We start from the raw sequence: 6,534 nt of genomic DNA on the forward strand, positions 1-6,534 counted from the left end.
GTCTGCCTTATGACTCATTAATTGCTCACAACTGTCTTTCCTTAGGAAGCAAGCAGCTTGGGTAAGTTGCACCATTCTGCCCAAGAGCAGGTGCATTAAGCCTGCCCCGCCTGATCTGGGGGGAAAACTAATGAGCTAATGATTTCTTGAGAGAAATAAAATAAAAAGGAATTTCATTGGTGTCCAGTTGGTAATTTTTTTCAAATTCACAGCCCCCTATTAGAGCATTCAAGCCAAGACAGAAATCAAACACGTTATAAAGGAAAAAATGAGAGAAGGAGGAGAAAAAATTGAAAATTGGGTGGGAAGAATGATCTGTGTGTGTCACCTTCAGCACGGAGGGCACAGCAGTAGAGGAACAACAGTAAGACTGCCAGGCAAATATCATTTCCTCGCACCCTTCCAAGGACTGCTTGTCAGCACAGCTGTCATTCAGAGGGTCCTGGTTCAGCTCCTCTCTGTTCCTTGCTGCCAAGCAGCATCCCTGTTGTGTCTTGCCTACTCCCTTTCTTCACAGATAAGCCTGCTTGCTTACAATTGCTCCAGGTGCTGTTGGAGGTGCAGATGCTCTCCATGTTCTTTTCAAACACAAGCCTGCAGGTGTTGTCATAGCTGAGTAATAAATGCCACTTACCTCCCTGCTTCCCTGATCTACTTTTAGCCACCGAGTTATACTTAGTCTTTGACTTGTTTCTTTTCTGTTTATAGGTGCCAGGACAACATGGCCCTGAAAAAAGACCAGGGGCTGTTCCTAGGCATGGTCACAACAGGAATAATTACTAATAATTAGCTGCCTTTGTCTTCACCCACAACATACATCTATCCATAGGTTGTAAGCTCATGTTTGATGAGCTTGTTTTTTTGTGTATTTGCTAATTACTATGTATGCTATGGCACTTCCCAGGTATACATGCCCTTACTGTTTGCACAGTCTAAGAACAAAAGCAATTTGTCTACCAGCAAGACTTCTCTGCCTTCCAATGAATAAAGACAACACTGCATCTCTGGATGCTTTCATACAGAAACCTCTGTGATTTTTGAAGCCCAAATGCATGGATGCATGCAAACAAATGCTAAACATCATGTTAAAAATGTGTATCATACTTGGACACAGATGATATGAGGGAATGCTCTGCACCCAAATCAGAAACCCAAATCCTTTGAGCCACAGTTGGTGCAGTGTTTCAGAACTGGAAAATTAATGCCATGATGTGACATAAGTTCTTGGGCCCATTCATATTTCCTTCCAGTCTTGATGCTAGAGCTTATGGGCTAACTAATCTGAGGAATGTGGGGGCAATAATAAAGGGGACAGACTCTTTAGTAGGGTCTCCTGTGATAGGACAAGGGGAAATAGCTTCAAACTAAAAGAGGGGAGATATAGATTAGATGCAAGGAAAATGTCTTTTACAATAAGGCTGGTGAGGTATTGATACAGATTGCCCAGAGAGGTGGTAGATTTCCCATCTCTGGAGACACCCAAGGCCAGGCTGCGCAGGGCTCTGAGCACTCTGATCTGCTGTAAGTGTCCCTGTTCATTATAGAGAAGTTGGACTGGATGGCCTTTGAATTTCCAACTCAAATCATTCTATGACTCTATGACAATGGTCAGTGAACCCAAAGGGAATATACATGTAATATGAAATGTCACTGGCACTATGTTTTCTGGTATCTAGTTAACAGCACAGAGAAAAATAGAAAGTGACATAGTTAAAAAAAAATTATGTTGTAATGAAATCAGTTTTTTAAAAAAACAAGCAAACATACAAAAAATACATTTTAAATTAGTGATTGCCTAAATCTATAAGCTGTTTCTTTTTTTCCTAAATAGATCCCTAGTTAAGTTGTTCCTGATTTATCCTGGTTTATCCAGCAGCATAATTTGGGTGTTATGCAGAGAACATAAAAAAGTCAAAATAGAACTTGTACATTGGGTTGGCAAAGGAAAATTACATGTAACGTGAATGATACCATGTCAAACTTCACTGAGTCTCACTATGAATCCTGGAGTTTTCAAAAGGGTTCTATGATATCATTTCAGCAAACTAACAGATGAGACAATAAGTAAGAGACAACATCCTAAGCTCAAGTTGTGCTTGATTCTGCTCTTATATCTACTGCCGTCAAAAATCCTATGTCTGACATAGAAAGGAGAGCACACTGGGAAAACCTGCACATAACATTAACAAGTAAATATTTTAACATTTTTCCAGGAAAAAAAAATAAACATAACAGGAAATAAAAATCAGTGGAACTGGAATTTATGCAAATCTGTACTTAAAACTTAGTGCTTTCACCGCCGAGTATTTCATGTTCCTAATATTCAGAGCATTTCCTGAAGATTTTGCCTTTGTGACCATCCACCTAATTCTGTCTTTGTTTCATGAAAAGAACATACATAATACTGTTTACTGATCAGACAGATGACAAAGGAAAAACAACAGTTACTCAGAAACCTCTAAGGGGAGCGAGCATAAGCCTTTCGTATGTATTTATTTCATTACAGCATAAATTGGAGTACATAAAAAGCTTTACAGTGACCTTACATATATACACTTTGAAAATGAACTGTTAATACATCACATGTAATTCACCTGAATTGTGAACAGTATCTAAAGCATTTGCATGACTTAACCTGTTTTAAGTGGCAGCATCAACATGGTTACTTTATGGTTTCAGATTTGTCCAAGGTTTATCCACCAAAACTTAAAAGCAAAGCACAAAGCTCCCGCAAAAAGCAGATTACTGAACACTGTGGTTGTTTGAGATGAATTGCAGGTGCAGAACAACAAGACCAACAACACAGATAAAAAACTCAAGCTACTTAAAAAATACTTGAAAGAAAATTGGTCATGTAGTCATCACAGTCTCAATACTAACTCTGGTTTCCCTTCTCTGCTACTTGTTTCTACTGAATATGTGGTAGGTATTTTCCTTTCCCAGTTCTCCTTCTTCCTCCTCTCCCTCTTCCTCACTCTCCCATTTCCTCTCTCTGAGTAATTATGAAGCTTAGAGAGCCTCTAAAATAGCCTGCTGCTTCCTAATTTGGATGGGCTCATTCCAGCAGCTCTTACAACAGCATTCATTAAGCCAAAACAAATGAAAAGTGTATTATTACATATTCTGAGTTTTACTGAATTTGGGTGTCAATCTCTGCTTTTAGTAGTTGTAATGTCAATTAAGAATAGTTCCAGTAATCTACTTTATTATGGAATTACTACTAACCTTCATTAAATGATCTCAGAGTAAGAGTTGAGCCAGTGAATATACTTAAATGAAAACATACTTTGCTACAGCAGCACTTGGGATCACACTGTTAATAACTACACAGAGATGTCTTTTTCAGTCCAACGTGCATCTGATGCGTAGAATAATGGCAGACAGAAAATCATTAAATGCTTGTTACCACAGCTCCTCCACTGTACTACCATTTCCCTTCCTGTGCTCTCTTAAGTTTCCCAAAAGCAACGCCACTAAAAAAATAAAAAGCCCAAAGAAAGGTAATTCTAAATCCTTTGGATTCATTCAAGGAGAAAGCACTACACGTCATTTCAGACACAAAGCAAATCACTCCCATGCCAATGTTAAGCTTTGTGGTAATGAAGGGCAACCCATCTGCAGAGCAGTCAATGGAACAGATACCATAAAGCAAGAAAAGCAACAGGCCACTCATGAATAGTGAACATTGGGATACAGTACTCTGAGAGCCATTCAAGCAGCATAGGAAAGTTACAGCTTTCATGTGCATAATTCATTCTTAAAATTTAACCATGTACTTGTTTACAAAGGATTTGTTTTTGTGGACAGAATTTACATCAGCTGCTGCATAATTTTATTCATTAGTAGGGTACAATTAGCATCCTTCCCATGTTGCTTAGCAGTGCCTGTTTTCACCAAATAGGATTATTTTTTTGCCAATTATTCCTTTGACTTATTTTTCAGGAGTAAACAGAATTTGTACCAATGGCTTTGCTGTAATTAAATTCTTTTTTACAGAACTAGTTAGTGGAAATTGTAAATTTCTGTCTGTTATTAGCATTTGCTGAGGTGGCCTGATGCAAGGATTTCATTTAGATGCAATGAAGGCTCCTGGCATTTCCATACCATGCATGCCTCTTAAACAAGGCATTGCGCCTGAGTGGGATCTAAACTACCTCTGCAGTCTCCTGGTACAGTGCATGGAGCCCCTCACCTCAGCCTGGAGAACCAAAATTCAGAGCCTATCTGAAAAAGCTTTCTCCAGAAAACTTGTCCCATTGTACCAATTCGTACTAAACATATCCCAAATTACGCATCCAGGAACTGGAGCCTGTATGTGCTTTTGAAAGTTTTGTATGAGATTTATCCCTAAAAGAAGCTATAGAATGTGGTTCCAATATTCTTCTACGAATATCCAGATTTCAGAATACACACACGTTATGTGGGAGGTCTGAGTTTGGTCCTTCCTCTGCTCAGGAGAATTCAAGTCTATGTCTTCTGGAAGATGACCTGGAAAACAGGAGTACCCTAGGGAAGAGGACGCAGAAAAATTATTTCCTGCATGCCCTGGTAAAGGTGAGAGAGGAGACTGTGAGATTCACAGAAAAGAAAATGGCTCTCCAGCTTGTCTTAGACCACTCAGTGAGGATGGTGGTTTGAATTCACCTATCTGGATAATTTCTGAGATTTTTAGCGATCTAGTGCATAATACAAAACATTGTATTATACTGTAATGCAAATGTTTAGAGAGCAGGGATTAGCTCCAAGTCCTCCAGTCCTCCAGGGATTTGGGTTAAATCATTGCAGGCTAAGAAAGCAAATACCATCTCCATGTTCCATGCAAATGCAGAAGCCTTCAGGCAATTATATAAATGACTGCTTTAAAAGCCATACATAGACAAACACAGTGTGAGGGTAGCGTGGTACTTTGGTTTGGACCACACAAACATATTACAACAGTGGCTCCTGGGTATCACATCATCTGGTCTTCCACTCCTGAAGTCTATTTAAATCCTGCTTTTAGTACCCAAGCATTAATTTTTTCAATACACTAAAGACGCAAGCAGCAGAAAAAAACAGCTTCCAGCAAATCTGCCTCAGGCTTACCAGGGAGGAAAGAGAGGCCACAGAGTAGGAAATGTGGGCTGAAACACAGCACTGCAGTCAGTCATTGGGCTGTGATTACGCAGAGTGTAGGAAGGAAACAGGCGTGATGGACAGCTGCTAATGGAGACCAGACTCTGCTCTCACTGTGTGACAGCAGAGTGGGAAGGCACTTGAAACAATCTCTGCTAATGATGTAAGCTAACAAAAATACAAACCACTGCACGTTTGGCAAACACATAGTGCTGTAAAGATTATTTCCAAATCTATTTCTTCATGATATATAGCAACAAGGTCTGGAAGAAAGGATGTGTTTCATTCCTTACTCAAAGTCTGCGACATATTTTTGCATCTCAAATCAGGGAGACTTCTCAAAACTCGTTCAGCAGCATTTTCATGCATTAACAGGGATGAGAATGCTTAATTAATGACCAATTAATAGGAGTGACAAAGCTGGCTTGATTCCCTACTATACTGTAACATAAAAACTGTACTACTAAATATTTTGAACTATGAAACTGCACTGTACTGTAAGACGGAACTGACACTTGGGTGTTTGTGGTGACTGCTAATTCAAAACCTAGCACTTACGTCTTCAGTTTAAATATCCACCTCAGTATTTCACTACGCAGCTTTAAATACCTTCTACAGTTAAAATAGAAAATGATGATGAAGGCAAATACATCATTTTCTTTCCCGCTTAAGCTACAACACTGTAATTTAATTGAGTCAATATTTCCAAGCATTCTCGTCAAAGAATTAAGATCATCATTCAGCAAAAAAAAAAACAACAACAAACAGTTTCTTTGTTAATCACTAACAAATACGCCATCTGTGGCACTAATTCCACTGCACCGTCCTGCAGTGAGGCTAAGATAAGCATCAGAGTGCAGCTCCCACCTGGGAGATGCTTTAATGAGCTCACTGGGAATGGGCTCGCTTGGCTAAGAACCAAACCACTGTTTTCTAAAGATAGCAAATCAGATCAGCTGTATTAAAATGCAGGACAGATAGCAAAGTAAAAAAAAAGAAAAAAGAAAAAAAAAAAAAAAAAAACAGGAAGAAAAAAAAACTGGGAAGAAAAAGAAAAAAAATATCTATAAACTTCACTACCGTCTTCTGTGAAGACGGCGTCTCTTAGGACAGAACCTGCTGCCTCCCTTTGGAACTAGCCATAACATAAGAATGCTAATGTTCTGCTAATGGAAACATCTTAATAAAACATAAAAAGATCTGCTGCTCTTTGATGTAAGGTCCCTATTTATTTCTAAAATATGAATCTATACTAGAACTTTGAATATAAACAATTCCCCTCCATAGTCCATGCCAATTCCAGGCTGAATCACTATAGTAAAAACACTGGTTCTATTTTTCAGAAAAGGTTTCAGTGGTTTACAGTAAAGCTAAAACATTTGCCTTGTCTGTCTATTGACTTTATATATATATACATAT

The sequence above is a fragment of the Phasianus colchicus genome, chromosome 2 (assembly GCF_987193195.1).
Source record: "Phasianus colchicus chromosome 2, bPhaCol1.hap1.1, whole genome shotgun sequence".
NCBI classification, from domain to species: domain Eukaryota; kingdom Metazoa; phylum Chordata; class Aves; order Galliformes; family Phasianidae; genus Phasianus; species Phasianus colchicus.